Source organism: Phoca vitulina, unplaced genomic scaffold (genome assembly GCF_004348235.1).
Source record: "Phoca vitulina isolate PV1807 unplaced genomic scaffold, GSC_HSeal_1.0 scaffold2, whole genome shotgun sequence".
Lineage (NCBI taxonomy): Eukaryota > Metazoa > Chordata > Mammalia > Carnivora > Phocidae > Phoca > Phoca vitulina.
In genome coordinates this window covers 26,228,497-26,245,879 of record NW_022589705.1, presented here as the reverse complement: position 1 = coordinate 26,245,879, position 17,383 = coordinate 26,228,497, and positions in this window count along the sequence as shown.

Genomic DNA, 17,383 nt, shown 5'->3' with positions numbered 1-17,383 from the left:
TCCTATATCCCAGAAAAACCCCCAATCCTGGGCAAACCAGGATAGTTGGTCACTCTAACAGATAACCTACACAGCATCTCTGTCTTCGAAAAGCTCATAGTCTAGAGATGATGTAGGAAAATACATAGAGCAATCATGACAATCCAAAGATTTAGGTGCAGTGTTTCATTCAAGAGGAAATGGCAGTTTGATATATTTACTGTACCCATTAATTCTGTAATACAGAAATAATTTCGGGCTGCTTGGCTGGCTCAGTGGAGCATGTGACTCTTGTATCTCTGGGTTGTGAGTTCGAGCCCCATGTTGGGTGTAGAGATTACTTAAAAATAAAATCTTTAAAAAGAAAAAAAGGAAGAATTTCCATTTGTTATAAACTCTGAGTGTTAGCTCATTAGTGGATTGCACTGTGAAATGAAAATTATGGCAGAATAATTCAAGCAAAGTTTTGTTTTTGTCTAAAATAAACTATCTTGGGGGCGCCTGGGTGGCTCAGTCAGTTAAGCATCTGCCTTCGGCTCAGGTCATGATCCCAGGGTCCTGGGATCGAGCCCCGCATCAGGTTCCCTGCTCTTTGGGGAGCCTGCTTCTCCATCTCCCTCTGCCTGCCGTTCCCCCTGCTTGTGTTCTCTCTCTCTCTGTCAAATAAATAAATAAAATCTTAAAAAAAAAAAGAAGAAGAAGAAGAAGGCTGCAAGCAAGCTTGGGACTGTGTGTTCTTTCTTCACCGTGGGAGCCCTGCTGAGCACATTGGGAAATGGCCATTCTCAGGCCTGGTTTCACAACACCCCCAGGTGTTTCCACTTATCTCAAAGGGGTATCATGAAGTTTGCAAAACAAAATATAATTTAAATTCCTGGATATATAAAAAGCAGTTATTGTATGTGCCTCATGGTATGTGCTTGATGGGAAGGGAGAATTGTGAAACCCAGCAAACAGTGAGCTGATGTTGTAATTCCCAAAAGGCTACAAAACACAAACAAAAATAATGTGACAGAGATGATAATGCAGTATGAAAAAACATCGAGCTGGGGTTTAGAAAACCCGGTCCTCCCTCAGCATGCTCTGCCAAATGACTTATCTGTTTAATAATGCTGAATGAACATTCCACCTTTTTCTCTGTTAAAAATTTTTTACTCCCCCCTGCCTTTTGTTTGCTATAAGCATTTCTGCTATTTTGGCTCATTGACTCTCAAAATGGCTGCACCCATACTCTTTTTGTTTTCATTATTTGTTCATTTTGCAAACATTTACAAGGTCTTCCTATATTTCAAGCATTGAGCTAGGCACTGGAGTTAGGGAAGTAATCACAAAAAATGCTCACGATCTAGAGGGTGAGCTGGAGAAACAAACAGAAGTGTGCGGAGTGATCATTTCTGGAAGGAGTTCTGTACAAAGGGTGAAGGGAGCCCAGCTACAGAGCTGGGGAGTCAGTTCTGTTCTGGGTCTGGCTAGGTCTGGGTTAGCCTGAGTGGGGGTGACCTTTTATATTGGCATTACTTGACTGCGTTGGAAGGGGAGGGCAGAGAGAGGAAGCCTCCTAAAGTAAACAGGCTGGGACAGGGAGCAAATGGAAATGTGTTGAACTTTTATGAATTAACAGTGTCATTGTCAGTTAATATCTCAGCAGTCTGTGGTCGGACTGGGATTGGACTGGGACCCAGAAAGGGATCAGAAGCAGGCAGGGCAGGAATGACCCTGAATGAGAAGCAACTTTTATTGCCTTTAACACATTTTTCTCCTGAGTTGGCCTTGACCTGCCATTCAAAGTAATCTCAATGGCACCCTTCACACCATTCCTTTCTTCCTTCAACTTATTCATCAAATGCTGTTGAACGCCTACCAGATTCCAGGGGTAGGCTGGTGCTAAGAGTAGGAAAATGAATATGATGCAATCCCTTACCCTGGGGTGCAGGCGAGGGAATCATTCATAGGCATGTGTGAGGGTTTGGTGCCTGTGTGGCAAAGATAAACTTGGAAAGCGGGGGCGGCCCCCTAACCAGTGCCTTCAGGCTCAGAAGCCAGAGAGCTGGCAAAGGGACATCACCCCACGGCTCCCCTGCATTCTCAGAAATATTCAAGAGGGCTTTTGACTTCCACAGGTCGTGGGAATTGGGGATGTGTATGTGGCAGACGTTATACAATTTTAGCTGAATTTTCAGGGCCAAGGAGAGCCCCAGCTGGTATCTGAGCCTGGGAGGGAAGACATGACTGGAAGCAAGTGATCCCAATGTCCTCACTTTGGGAGCAATGACATCTGTGTGCATGCGTGTGCGGGTGTGTGTGAGTACACACACAGGTGTGCAAGAGCCGGCTCAGCACTCTCCGAGCGGCGAGGACCCACATGGTGTAGCCTAGTCCCTGACTCCTGAATCCAAGCTTCCATTGGAACCAGATGGTCCTTAGACATCCGTTTTTCTTTTTTCAAAATCCTTCCTTTAATGACTGAAAAGTCTGAAATACAGAGCAGTACAATGTGGCCTCAAATGTTGGGACTGGACCCCGCATTTCCTGACTCCCTGGGTCCCTCGTTCCCTCCTGCGGCCTTTCTGCCCAACTCTGTGAGCAATGAGGACAGCACAGCATAGCAGACCTTCTCCAAGCCCACTGTGAGTGCCTCTGGACAACCCCGGCCCAAGCCCTCTGCTGCGTCAGCACGCCCTGAGCAATTCCTTACAGCTGGCTAGAGAGCCTTGTCTCTCCTGTTCAGGGCTGTGTCCCAGCGCCTGGCAGTTGGGGGCTGCTCTATCACTCTTGATTGATTGAATGGACGGGTGGGATGTAACTCCATCTAGTTCCAGTCGTACAAATCCACACTAAAGCCTCAAGAAACTCTGGGCTCCTTCCCACCCTCAGCAGCAGCTGCAATGGTGGCCAGGATGCCCTGTACTCAGATGGCCCTTTGCTGTTTCCAAACCCATTCACCTGCTTGGCCACATTCAATCTCAAGTATCCCTTCAGGGTGAGCATCTGCCTGGAGTAAAGGAAGCCGGAAAAGTTGTAAACTTTTTCTTTGGTACCTTCATTCAGGCCCACAAAGCCTGAAAAACCAACAAATTGCTGTATGTTACATAAACTCTGGGGGGAATTGCATAATTTACCACAGTTTAAGGTTGATTCTTAAATATATGGCATTAAAGGGGCTGCCCCTCCCACAGTTGTCCATAGAACTGTAATTTATCCAGTTGGAATTTTCCTGGGTACATTTAGCCCAAACTTAGGGGGGACATGGTGGAGCACAAATGCAGGTTTCTTATAAGCCTTTTGGTCTGGGAAGGCAAAGAAATTCCAGACCAACACAGGCTTGAGTTCATGCCTTCCTCACATCTCACTAGAAGCCCCCCGAGGGGAAGGACCATATCTGTGACTAGTTCTGCAATCCCAGGTCCTAGCATTTTCAGTGGGCGGATGGATAGATGGATGGATGGATGGATGGTTGGAAGGAAGGATGGGTGAAACTTTACAGAATCTTCCCACTTTAGAGAAGGTTTGAGTCCTCCCTTTTTTGCCATTCCAGTTGAATTCTTCACCTGAGAGCTTTGTAATGGGCAGACAAAAAGGAGTGTGTTAGCTGATACAGAGAGCAGTTAAAAAGGCCAGGCAGCAGGGAATTCCCCACGGGGAATTTCTCCACAGAGAGAAGGAACCTAGGGGAAAAGTAATGTTAAAAATATACATGTTTGACTCTTGATCTCGGGGTCGCTAGTTGGAGCCCCATGTTGGGTATAGAGATTACTAAAAACATAATAATAAAAATAAATAAATAAACTTAAAAAAATCCGCATGTATATTTTTGAGCACCAGGCACCTCATCTTACATTATTCTCACAAAATCATCATGATAGAAAGAGCAACAATTTAGTGACTATTGCCCTATGTAGGTTACCTTGCTGAGGACTCTCCATACATCATCTCATTTAAAATTCACAACTTAATCAGGCCAATACTATTATTAGCCCCATTTTACGGTTGAGGAAGCAGAGGCTGAGATGTGAGACAGCTGGCGTGTGACAGTGGCAGAAGTGAACTAACTCCAAAGCGCATGCTCTTAACTGTTGTGATTCATGGGAAGGCAGGTAATTTGATTTTATTTCAGAGAGATGGAGAAACGGAGCTTAGAGAATACGAGTCCCACTCACGTCAGTAAGTGGTAGAGCCAGGACTGGAAGGAAAGTTGGCCTGACTTTAAATCCTGCCCTCTTCTCAACACTACAAACTCCCTTCTCCTCGACGTGCTCAGTGGCTCCAAGGCAGACCACTAAAAGCGGCTTTAGATGGACACAGAAATAACAATTAAAAAAAAAAAAGATTTTGCTTATTTATTTGAGAGAGAGAGAGAGAACATGAGTGGGGAGCCTGATGTGGAACTCGATCCCAGGACCCTGGGATCATGACCTGAGGCTGAAGGCAGATATTTAACTGACTGAGCCACCCAGGTGCCCCAGAAAGAACATTTTTAAAAAAGATTTATTTAAATGGGGGGGGGGTGGAGAGGAGAGCACAAGTGGGGAAAAGGGCAAAGGGAGAGGGAGAAAATCTAAAGCAGACTCCCTGCTCAGGGAGGAACCCAACGTGGGGCTCGGTCTCACACCCCTGAGATCACCACCTGAGCTGAAATCAAGAGTCAGGCGCTTAACCAGCTCAGCCACCAGGTGCCCCAAGAAAAGACAATTTTAATTAGAAATTTGGCGATGATGTCTGATATACATTAAAAGAAATTTTTAAAAAAGAGAGATTTCTCTAAGGATTGGGCAGCACTGAGTTCCCCAACAGGAAAAAAAAAAAAAAAAAAGAATTAGGCCCCTGTGGGATGATTTTTTCCCCCACCGTGGGATGATTTTAAGAATCATTCTTTTTAAAAAAAACTTATTTAATTGAACAGGCATTTCATGCCCTCTCGGTATAACATTCAAACTGTACAAAAGGGCGTATAGTGAAAACTGATTCTTCTTTCCCCATCCCTCTTTCCCTTCCCAAGAACTATTCACTGCTCCAATGCTCATGGTCTGTGTGTGAGGGATAAACTTGGCCTGTCCCTCCCTCCCCCTAAGCCACACATATACGGGGGAGCAGGAAGATGGGGAAATTTCCACAGGGAAGGGAGAGTGAGGAAGAAGAGGATGGAGGCCATGGAATGAATGGCATCTGCCCCTCCTGGGCCCCGATGGAGACAGGAAGTTAGAGGCCAAAGTGATACAACTAGTGAGACCCTGGAGCCCCTCCCCCCTCCTCTGCTGCAGTAAAGCCCACTCAGCCTTGTTCTGTCACTGGGACTGGGAGCTTTGGGAACATCCAGAGTCCACTCCCACTGGTACTCTTCTGATTGGCTGTGAGTCACCTCTATGGGACACCAGAGGGGGAAGAGGACCTCAGTCCACATTTTTAAATAAATACAGGTGATTGAGCAATAGATAAAAAACCTACGGTAATTTTACTACTTAGTGAGTGCTTGCTGTAGAATACTGCACATGATGGAGCTACATGAATTACATTTCAGCCACACGTGAGAACTCCTCAAAGGGAAATAGCTTTGACTGGCCCAGTATTTGTCTTGAGGTGAATGGCTGGGTACTGGAAAAACAGTGAAGCCTTGCTTGGTGCCCAGATTGTATGTAGCTTAAAGGGGAGAAATGCCTGACCCTATGGTTAGCAGCGGATCATGTTCTGTGACTGTCCTTGGTTACTGTTGTTTTTATCAACCTGGAGGAGGCCCTCAAGATCATTCTATTCAAATCTTTGCCATTCATAGATGAAGAGGCTGCAGCTGGGCTGAGGGTGTAGTGACATGCCCAAGGTCACACAGTCGGTTCCCGGGTCACCTGGCTGGAGACCCACCTGGCTGGCAGGTGGAGGACCCATCCCACTCGGTCACAACCCGGCCAGAGCAGTTCCCTACAGCCCTGTTAGTGCTTGTCAGCCTGTTCATTGTCTCTGAGTTCTAGGGCAGGAAAAGCAGGTTTTTCAAGTCTAAAAACCCCATAACCTATTCTTCATTTCCCCAACAGTGCCTCAGAGGCCTCGGGAAATAGGCTTATGATAACCAAACTCTGCTGAGGTTGATTTGTAATCAAGAAGCTAATAATTTACAAGGGGGACTCCATTTACAAGGGGGACTCAATCTATTCCAGAAATTCTTTACCTGGTAGGAGGCTTGCTTGGGAGATCAAAAACACAATAGGATAGGCAGAGAGTCATATAGCAGGAAGAATAGACATAGTAAAATTGATTCAATATTGGGGCTGGGAAAATGTTACCCCTTTTTTTCGTACAAAGAGTTGCATCTTGGGTTTGAATTTTAGCTCTGATATTATTAGCTGTGTGATTTTGAACAAGTGGTTTAGCCCCTCTGAGATTTCATTTCTCTGTAAGTCCAATGGTGATAACTACCAAGTATAGTCTCTTTCTCTTGGATGGTGTGGGAGGCGCTGAGATTTGGCTTCTCGGGTGCTGTTAAGTGGATTGTAATTCTTCACCAGTCTTTTGCGGGGTGAGAAAGGACAATGTAGTGTGTTTTCATCATGCTGAACTCATTGAAATATTTAATGTTAAAGTGTCTTATATTTCATCAAATGATGGTAATAAGAGATCATCTGTTTAAAGAATGCTCTTACTTAGCTATATAAGAAGTCAATCTCTCCATCTAGTTACTTGGGACTTGTGCCTGCATAGGCAGGAATGTTTGGATTAAGCAACTCTAGTGAAATAAAGAGGTATACCCTCTTTGGCATTCGGGTCTTCTGTTTAGTTAGTGGTTTCAGTTAACTTAGGAATAAAAATGGAAATTTCCAAAATAGAAAATTGCATGTCCATGTTTCAGTCTCATACTTGTAATTTGTCTCAAGAGAGAATGTTAACATTTGGTGGCACCCAGGTTTTTGTGGCATTTTCTTGCCCATCTGCCTACCACATCAACCTTGGCTGCCCTTCTTTGAATCCTTCAGAGTCTGGTGATTTGGGTTATGTAAAACCTTTCACGGAGATGCAGATATTATGGCTGAATCTGGTTGATGTTTCTAGCTCCTGGTGGGAGGTTTGTCCAGCAGGTCAAGATTGGTGGAGGGAACCTCAGACCCAGGCAGCAGCGTCACTCTGACTAAGGGCCAGGAACTTCTAGAACCAGCAGGAGGGATGGGTGAGGCTGCTGAGGAAGACTTCAGTCTGTGGCTTTATATGAAGAGAAAAGGAAAGAGGAAAGAGAAAGTGGGAGTGAGGAAGGGGGGAAGGAAAAGGGAAGGGAAGAAAAGGAGGAAGGGAGAAAGGTCAGGAAGGAAGGAGGAGGTGGAGATCTGAGCCAGGCAAGCTCTTCAAATAAAAAATCCATATGGCCCTCTGGAGAAAAAAAAGCCAGGTAGACTCTGGGAGCTAGATTGTGAGGGACACCTGTTGCGTTGAGAGGCAGAGCTACGTCACTAGCAGCCCTGCAGGTGCCACTTCCGGTACACACGAGCTCTCATTTTGCTCTGGAAACGAGCAGAGGGGAAGAGAGAAGGAAAAAGAGCCTGGGTGAGCTAACTAAACCCAAGGCTGGGTGAGATGAGGGGCACATTTAACTGCTGCTTTAAGCCTCAGGTAACTGTAACTCAGTGAGGGAGCCCTGGGGTAGGGACCCTCACTCCATCCCCCGTCCTGGTTAGACAGTCAACTGGTTCCATTCTAAGCCAGCCAGCCAATGGTTTTCATCCCGTTCACAAATGTGCAAAAGTGTTTTTTTTGTAACCTGTAGTTGTAGACTGTAATTATTTTGATTCTTGTGAGTCTTTTCATGTAAATCGGGGGAGGCTAAAAACCCAAGTAGGGCCTTTCTGGAAGCTTTCTGGGCTGCCCCCTCCTTGGAACAGTTGGGGAGGAATGTTATGCCAGAATATCTGAGGGTGTATGCAAACATGGCTCTGGGAAGATGAGCTAAAGGGGGAGGAGATATTTCTTTGCTGATTCTTCAAGGATGGAGGCCCATACTTTCATACTGGAGGCAAGACTGTGGATGAATGCAAGAGAGACAGCTACATCCCTCACCCTCACGGGTCATAGCAACAGTCGGAAAATCTTGGTGATATTCGGTGGTGGTGGTGGTTGTGCTTGGCATGGAGCAGGGGGTTTCAGCCACGGACATGCAGAGGATGCTGGGTTAGCTCCAGCTGGGTGTCCCAAGGACAGGAAAGTTTAGCCTATCATCATTTTTTTTCTGGACTAGCCTCTTAACTCGCCTTATTACCTCAGTGTCACTGAGCCCAACTCTGCAGTCTCACAAGAGTTGATCGTGCGTGTCTCCTCCAGACTCTGCATCCAGTGGCATCAATTGGTAAGTTTGAAATCGGCCATGGTGGAAGTATTTACACAACATAAATTGTCAAGGGCCACAAATCAAGGCCTTTGTTTTTCCCCTGACAGTCCCATCTGTCAGCCCAGCCTAGCTGCTTCCACTTCTGGGCCCCTTTTCTTGCATCACGCTTCATCTCTCCACATGTGCCTTATCATTTCTTCCAACGGAGCTTCAGTTTCTCACCATAAGGTCATGGTTCCATGGTGCCTGGAGCCTTTTGCTAACCACCAAGTATTCACAAACTGTCTCACATTTCCCAGCCCATTTGCAGTTGGGTGAGGCCCTGTGACCAGTTCTGCTGAGTGGGCTGTGAATGGACGTGACGCCCAGCAGAAGAGTTAGGAGCCAATGTGCCATCTTCCAGCTTTCTCTTCTAGAACTGCCATGGTGGAGGCCATATGTGGAGACAGCAGAACCACAAGCTGGAGTAACCTGGTTGCTGAGTCAGCACATGGAGGACAGCTGTGTTTGGAGAGTTTGCTGATTGTCTGTGCATGAGAGGGAAATAAACATTTGTTCTGTGCAGCCACTGAGATTCAAGACAATTTTGTTACTGCAAAATAATCTAGCCAAACAGTTCTCAACCATTTGGGTCTCAGGACCCCCGTGAACTCCTAAAGATTATTGATGAGCCCAGAGAGCTTTTGTTTATGTGGATTATGTCTAGCAATATTTCCATATTAGAGGTTAAAACAGAGAAATTTTTAAAGTGTACATATATTAATTCATTTTAAAATAACAATGGTGTAACTATTGCATGTTAATATAAATAACATATTTTTATGAAAAACAGCTAGCTTCCAAAACAAACTAGTGAGAATGACAGTGTTTCACATTTTTGCAAATTTCTGGATTAATTGAAGACAGCTGGATTCTCATCTCTGCTCCTGCATTTAATCAGTTGCAATCTGCTTTGTTACTGTTGTTGAGGTATATGAAGAAAATCGGGCCTCAAGAAGATACCGTAGCTAAAAGGGGTATATTTTAATGGCCTTTTCTGATGATTGCAGATATTTTCTTTTGGATAATACATCGAAACTTGACAAGTGGTAGTTTCTTAGAAGTTAGTTACAATATGGAATCTGAAACCATATCAGGGAACTTTTCATACTCTGTTACATTAAAAGCATTTGGCTATCTTGCACTTTGAATGGATCCTTTACCCATGCATGATTTGGTAACTTCGTGCATTGGTTATTTGAAAAAGATTGGTTCACTGAGTTAAACAAGATCTTCCAGACGCTGACGTATTTCATTATATGATACACACAAAAAAATCAAATTAATTAGTATCACCGTCAATCTCATTGGAGTCTTTAAGTATCAGGAAGCTCTCAAGCTCATGGTAGTAGCTACAAGTTTTTTTAAATTCTAATTTTCTTTTGAAAGCATGAATTTTATCTTTGGCAACAAACACTGTCACTTATTTTCCTTGAAGTGATAGGCTGGTTTTATTCATTCTCAAAAAAAAAAAAAAAAAGTTTGCCAAGAACCCAAGTCTGAATAATCACAAATGATGGTTTCTGGTGTGTAGTCAGTAGGTTTTTTTTTTTTTTCAGTAAAAACTGTATTTCACGATAAAAGCAGCTAGTTCCATTTACAACTCAAAAAAAAATTAAACAGATGCTTTTTTCAAGGCAACCACTGCCCCTCCGTACTCAATGCGGACTTCGCATTTGTCACCCAGAATATTACAAAGATGTGCACTCGAGGGTAGTGATTGAATTAAAAAGGTAACTTTTACTGCTTAATCACAGGCATTTCTAAGTGAAAGTGGCTTTCCCAGCTACAAGTGCATGGAAGAGAATACTGTGGCTGCAAGTAGAGTTGAGTGTCACTGCCTTGCTTCGTGCTGAGGCCCTCGAAGTTTTACCCACCAGTGCTTTTAGGTCATTGGTGCATATGTGAATACAGTGAAAAGGAGCAATGACATCCTGGTATAATTATGAAAATAATTTTGACCTCATAGAAGCTCTGAAAGGATCTCTGGTACCCACGGCCTAAAGATCACACTTTGAGAGCCACCAATCTAGCCCATCCTCACTGATTCACTCATACATTTCCTTCTGGCTGGGATGAAACCCCACCACCACCTCTTTACTAGGCCATCACAATGTAGATGGGATGTTCAGGGTCATGACCAAGTTCTGGGGGTCCTTCCTTGATTTCCTGGGTCTGTTCCCATTTTAACAATATCACATACCTCATGTATATCTTCACTTACAACAACAGTAATTATACATTGACATTATCTTCCCAACTAGATATTAAGCACCAGTAGAGTAAGGGGGATGGTGTTAGGGGCTCACAATTCCATTTTCAGTGTCTAGCGTGGTGTCTACATAACAGGGCTCAAATCTTAGTTGACTGAATGAATGTGGGGGGTCTGAAGCAGCTCCATGCAAAGACCCATTGAGCTTAGATGGGGGCTCCTGTTCCTTAGAAGGACTCTGGAGTCTTGATTAAACTTCAGTTCACACAGGTTTTCCTAAAAACATGTACCATATGAAAAAAGATAGCAGGCCTATGGCTAGTATCTAAAATATCTGTTTAGCCCTTTCCTATTTCTGAAGATGTGTGTGCGTGTGTGTGCGCACACGCATGTGCATGAGAGAGAGAGAGTGAGAGAGAATGGGAATAGGTCTGGGAGAAGAGACATTGAAATTCTTAATTACCTCTATAATGGGGAAAAGCACCAATAATCTTGAAAACGTTATGCAATCCTACTTTTTTGTCTCATCCCAGGGAATCCTTAATAAGAGCTCTTAGTAAGGAAGCTGATTTCCATACTATTATATTTGCTTCCCTGGTGAAGGGTGTTAAGCTCTTTGAAGATAAGGACCAGGTCTTTTTCTCCTTCTCCTCTCTATATTGCCCAGCCCAGCACCTGACATACAGAAAATGTTCCATAAATGTTCATTAAATTGTCGTACGGTAAGAAGGCGATGTGGCGGGGAGAAGGAAAGGCAAGGAACTTGAGTTGGGAGCGGAGCACCTAGGATTATCAGTCCTACCATCTTCCCCGTGCAATTAGACTTAGGCACAGCTGGCCCACCCCCACGGTTAGCAGCCCTGAGGCCCACTTCCTATTTTCTGTATCTAAGATGTCCAGGACCAAACTACTCAACCCAGCTGGAGGAAGGTGGAGGCCACTCCCATGGTTCTCAACTCTGCACGTTAGGTCCTCCCAGGGAGCTTGTAAAAAATACCACCTCTCTGGGAAGGGCCCCAGGCCTCAGTAGTTTCAAGAGCTCCCCAGGTGATTCTGATACTCAGCCAGGTTACAGAAGCACTGTGTTAGACCAGGAGTGGGGGACTCAGGTGCTCTTGGGACTCCCCCTACCACCAGGGGAATCACTTGAACACCAGGTAATGAGTCCCCGAACGTATGGCTGCCAGTTGCCATGACGGCGGTCAGTGCTAGAGAAGAAGGCACGGGACTGGAACCAGTTCCACGCCTGACTCCTGAGCCATGGGACCACCTCTGCGGGCCAGCCTGTGCTGCTGGAGTGCTCCGTACGGAGTCCTGCACCACGATCTCAAAATCTGTCAGTTCACACCTTTCAGGGACTTGAACTAGAGGCAAGTGGGGTGATATGATGCCCTGGAAAGTCAGGTGTGTGATTAAATTCTGCTTACAGTGAAACTCCCGAAGGGGGTCACAGGCTGAGTACTGGGAACAGTGCTTATAATAAGGCCTTGTTTGTTGTTCAATTAGAGTTCAATAGCTCAACAAGCCCCTTCCGTCCCTTCTGCTCCCCGCCCTCCCACCCAATGGTTTCCTTCTAATAAGGTTCTTTAAGCTACTCTCTAATGGTGGGGTGGATACACAACCCCGGTCCAGTTATGCTTCTAATGGTGTTTACACAGTCAGAGTAGCTCAGCTTGTTAGACCATCGAGCCGCAAAGACAGCAGAGCATCTGCTTGGGGCTCTGTTAAATTAACCTTTAGTCAGTTTGCCCTAATTGATCCCGTGCTTCACTCCCAGGGTGTTCTAAGTATTTAAAAGCATGTAGTGAAAGATCTGACTAGCCTGTAACCATAGTGGATGAAGAGAACTGCTGCAGTATTCCTTTTGAAAGATCCCATTGAATTAAATATTATTTAGGAGGTACTGGGCTGAGCATAAATGAATTCATTTGGGGTGAAGTTAGCCTCTAAAATGTGGGCCAAAAAATGTATAAACATGGAATAACTTGTTTTATACTCAAGGAAGAGTAGCTGTGACTCTGGCATCCCTTGGCACGGGGAGAATGTTCGTAGGAGCCTTCCATCAATAGGGGGCACGTGCTGACCCCAAGGTCATCATGGGGAATTCACATGGCCGAGACGCATAGACTTCAGAGAACTGTCCCAGGCTGGGCCTGGGCTCTAGCTCTGGCCAGAAGCTTGCCAGCCACAGGCCAATGGAGTGGATGGCATAGGATCTGGAGTGGAAGAAGCCCAGGTTAAAACCTCAGCTCTCCTACCTACTGGCTCTGTGCTTTGGTCAGTCTTATAACCTCATTAAGCTTCTGTGTTCATATCTGTAAAATGGGCATGATGATAGTACTCACCTCCCAGCACTGCTATGAGGATTAACAAAGATAACACATGTTGAGTGCTTAGTATAGCACTTAGCATAATATATATATATTATATATAGTATATATATAATAAATGTTAACAAAACAGAAAACAAAGCAAAACAAAACAAAATTCAATCAACCAAACAACAAAAACAGAACAAGAAACCCTGAAGAGCCATGTAAAAATTTTTTAGCTGCTCAAAACTGCCACAGCCCTCTCCTTTCCACCCGTGCTTACAAGCATGCTAATTGCAGCGACCACAAAGGAAACCATGTTTAAATAAATATAGGGACCTAAAGTTCAAGTGACCATAGTAAATTCAGGACAAAACTACAAAGTCAAAACAGGCCCCTTGATAGCTGCTCCTCTCAAAAGAGACTTCTAGAACTCACAAGTGCTTCTTCCTGAGCACAGACTACATTTCCCAGCCCCCCTTACAGTTAGATGTGGCCACCTGATTGAATTCTGGACAGTGGAAGTGAGATGGGTCATTTCCAGGCCTGGCCTGTTAAACCCTCCCAGGTACCATCCTTGCTCTGAGTTCTCATTTTCATTTGCTGGCTGAATGAAGAGGACACCAAGGACACCAAGAGCCCAGAGGAGAGAGGGAAGGCCCACCTGCTTCTACATTGTACTGTGACAGGAACAAGAAATAAACTCTCACTGTGCTAAGCTACTAATCCTTGTGGTAGTAGTTGAAGCAGTTGGCCTATCCTGATGAGTACGATGAGCTTTTCTATTTTTTGCTGGTGTCTGCAGGGTGGGTGAAGTACCAGATAGGCAGTCAGCAGAGCTGCTCCTGGTCTGGGCTCGACCCCTCACTTCCTGATGGACTTCCTAAATGGTCTCAGAGATCTGAGAGTCTAAGAAGAAGGTCAATAATTTCTTCTTCTGTGATGATGACACAGCTGCCTCTTTGCCTATGCAGAGACTTGGCTGGGAACGAGGCTCTGCTAAACCCTTGGAGGAAGATGCTCGTTGCCTTTCCCCTCCTTTTCCTGAAGCCTGACTCATGTGCGGGCCCTGCCGCTCAGCGCACTGCAAAGGTTGTTTGGTTCAGTCACTTAAATTAGTTCAATGTCTTTGGCCCAGTTAACTACTTTGTGCCTCAGTTTCCTCATCCAAACAATAGGAATAATGATTCACCTACAAGAGAGAGTTCTGGTAAGAATTAGAAATAAATTTTAGGGGCACCTGGCTGGCTCAGTCAGTGGAGCCTGAGACTCTTGATCTCGGGGTTGTGGGTTTGAGCCCCACATTGGCTAGCGAGATAACTTAAAAATTAAAAAAATCTTTATTTTTTAAAAGATTTTATTTATTTATTTGACAGAGAGAGACACAGTGAGAGAGGGAACACAAGCAGGAGGAGGGGGAGAGGGAGAAGCAGGCTTCCCGCGGAGCAGTGAGCCTGATGCGGGGCTCGATCCCAGGACCCTGGGATCATGATCTGAGCTGAAGGCAGCCGCTTAATGACTGAGCCACCCAGGTGCCTCTAAAAAAATCTTTAAAAAGAAAAAAAGAAATAATTTTTATAAAGCATTGCTCACAGTGACTGACACTAGTAGTCACACAATAAAAGGTGATTGTTATTAGTGTGCTTAAACGTGGTGCATTCCACAGCCATTTGCACAGCACTTGCTGTGTGGCCAGGCAAATTGTTAGGGATGCAGAGGCAAATGGATGGACAAATCTCTGCCCTCAGTGCATTTATACCCTAGTCCTGGCATCCTCTAACCCCCTCTCCCTCTCCTCCTCACCCCAAACACACATAGGCAGGACATGGCAGCATGAAGTAGAAAACAAAGAAATGTACTTTCCGAGGGACAAATTCAAAGGGGTATCTGGGCCAGACTTCAGTTTGTCCCCAGGTTGTTACATGGAGTCCCCTTCTTTCCGTAAGGAATGTTTCCCTCTGTTGGCAAAATTCCCTGCTTAGACCCTGGGCAGAAGGAGTCAGATCTCAGAGGGCTCACAGTCAGTAGAAAAACCAGATTTTTAGCGACAGCATAAGCCTGACTCCTTTGCCCTGAAGGAGACTGGGGAGAAGGGAGAGGTCAGAGTTTAGAATCACTGCTTTGTTTCTCTGGAATGGGGGTGAGGGAAACTGGGAGCGGTGCAAAATGTTAAGACAGGGGACAGATAATTCAATGTCCGTGCATTACTATTCTGAATGCAAAATCTCCAATAGTCATTCCATGCACAATGTAACAAAGCCTTTAAGGACAGGCTTAAGAAAGATTAATTTACAAAGACCCAACAGCCAGAAACTTAAAATAATCATAAATGGAAAAAAGTATGCTCAAAATCACAGAGTTTAAAAGCTAGAGAGAACTTCAAAGTTTCATCTAACTTAGATCGCCACATGCTGATCCATGACGAAACCGTCACTGGTCTGTGATGAAATAAAAACAATTAGGAGAATTTATTGTCTTTCCATACAATAAATGGTATTCATTGTAAATGACTTCTCCTTTATTTTAAGATTATAGTCTTCTTAGTTTTTTGGTTGTAATATTCTTTCTTTTACAGAATGATGATAGTATTTTAGATCATAGTTTATTTTTGTTTTTTCTCTTTTGTCCACAGGTTTTAGAAAAACCTTACCCATAAAAATGAATGGCAATTCTATGTTGGTCTCTAAGTTTTTAAAAATTTTGTTGTTCCCTGCAGTCCAGTCTAGAAACTAGTCGTCAGACTCAACCACCACACATAATATATGAGGAAACTGGTGGCTAAAAAGTGATGTAATTGCTCCAGGTTCTGAGAATATGTCTGAATACGGAAGCCTGTTTTGATAGATGGGACAAAGAAACAACTCCCTCAAAGCAAAATGAATCTGAAGATAGCATTTCTATAGATGCTTAATACAATTAGCCTAAAAAATATTACATAAAGTGGATTAGTGAGAGAAACACGGAAATGAAAGCAGGGTCCTGGGTTCTAGTCCTTCTTGTGCCTCTAACAAGGTTTACATGTTAGGAAAACGCTTTCATTTGCTTCAGCCTCTGTTTCCCATCTGTAGAATGAGGGGGTAGAGGCAAGATGATTTCCCAAGACTCTTTCCTGCGTAAACATTCGCTACTCTAATTGGAGACAGCATGGTTCAGTGGCAGAAGATTCAGACTCTGGAAGAGACTGTAAGATTTATATCCTGACTCCGATCCTTACTGACTGAGGGACACTGGGTAAATTATTTAATATTTCTGTGCCTGAGTTTCCTCATAAGTAAAGTGGGGTGATAACAGTACTTACCTCATGAGGGATAAATTAGATAACAATTGTGAAGCACTATGTAGGGTCTGGATATGAATAAGCTCTCACCAAATACTAAATATTACTAGCAATAGTCTGTGCTTTTTCTAAACGAAATGCTTCACTCTCCTCCCATGGTAATATAATCACTCGCATAAATTAGACGACACCACAGTGCAGATCCCACTCTGAAAGGAAGAACAACTCAGGAGGCTGCCAACAGGATTCCAAATACTAAGATGTAATAATTAAGGGCAGGTGCCATTCAAAGCACTTTATATAGATTATCTCATTGAGTCCTCAAAACAAATCTCTGAGGTAAGTAGAGTATGTTGGTTTCTCAGCCATAGTCCAACCCAAAATTCATTAAAAGCAATGCTCCATTTTGCCCTAAATTTTGAATCTCCTCCCTTCAGGGTCAAGGGGAAGGGCTGGAGTAGAGGGTGGGTAGAGAGGGGGGTGCTGGCGAATCACGGCTGGGAGAGAGGTACCTCTTATCCCAGGCAGCAAGTGCTGAGCCAGAGCAGAGTGGATCATGGGAAGGGGGAGAATGTCTTGGGGAGGGCGGTGGGAGCTGGAGAATGAAGCCAAGGGATTATAGAAGACACATGGGAGATAAGGGTGGGTGGAGGAGCTGATAATGGAGCTGTGGTCAAGGCTGCTTCTCTATGTACAGTACTTCCTGTGTAAGTGGACAAGCTTCATTTAAAAGTTGGGGATTGAGTGGACACTGGGTAGCAGTTTATTGTTTTAGGGATGGATAAAACAAAATTCCAAAAGTCTCTGATACTGCTTCAGGACATTATATTGTGTGGATGATCTGATGTTGCTTGGAGGATGACTATAAATCCTCTTCTTTACAATGTATGTAACAAATGAGAATTATGGTCCTACCTCTTCTATCCACGAAAGTGGATACTATTAGGTCCAAATTTAGCAACGTGGTACATGCCTATCTTGTCCTTTATCCCTTCATAAGGGCAACGGCCCTCCCACAGTCTCCTGCCTTAGGTGGGGGTTGAAACATGGTGTGGCCTGGACTGGACCAAGGTAGGGCTGGACCAAGGTGGGGTGGCCACCAATGGCAGCCAATCCAGGGGATAGATACACATCTGTGCAATGGTCTTGGAGGTACCTTGAATTTCTATTCCTTACAACCCAAAGAACTTAACAAAGTATGAATCTTGGTCTTAGTACTCATGAACTGGAGCTGTGTACGTGTGTGTGGGGAGGATCTGATTGGA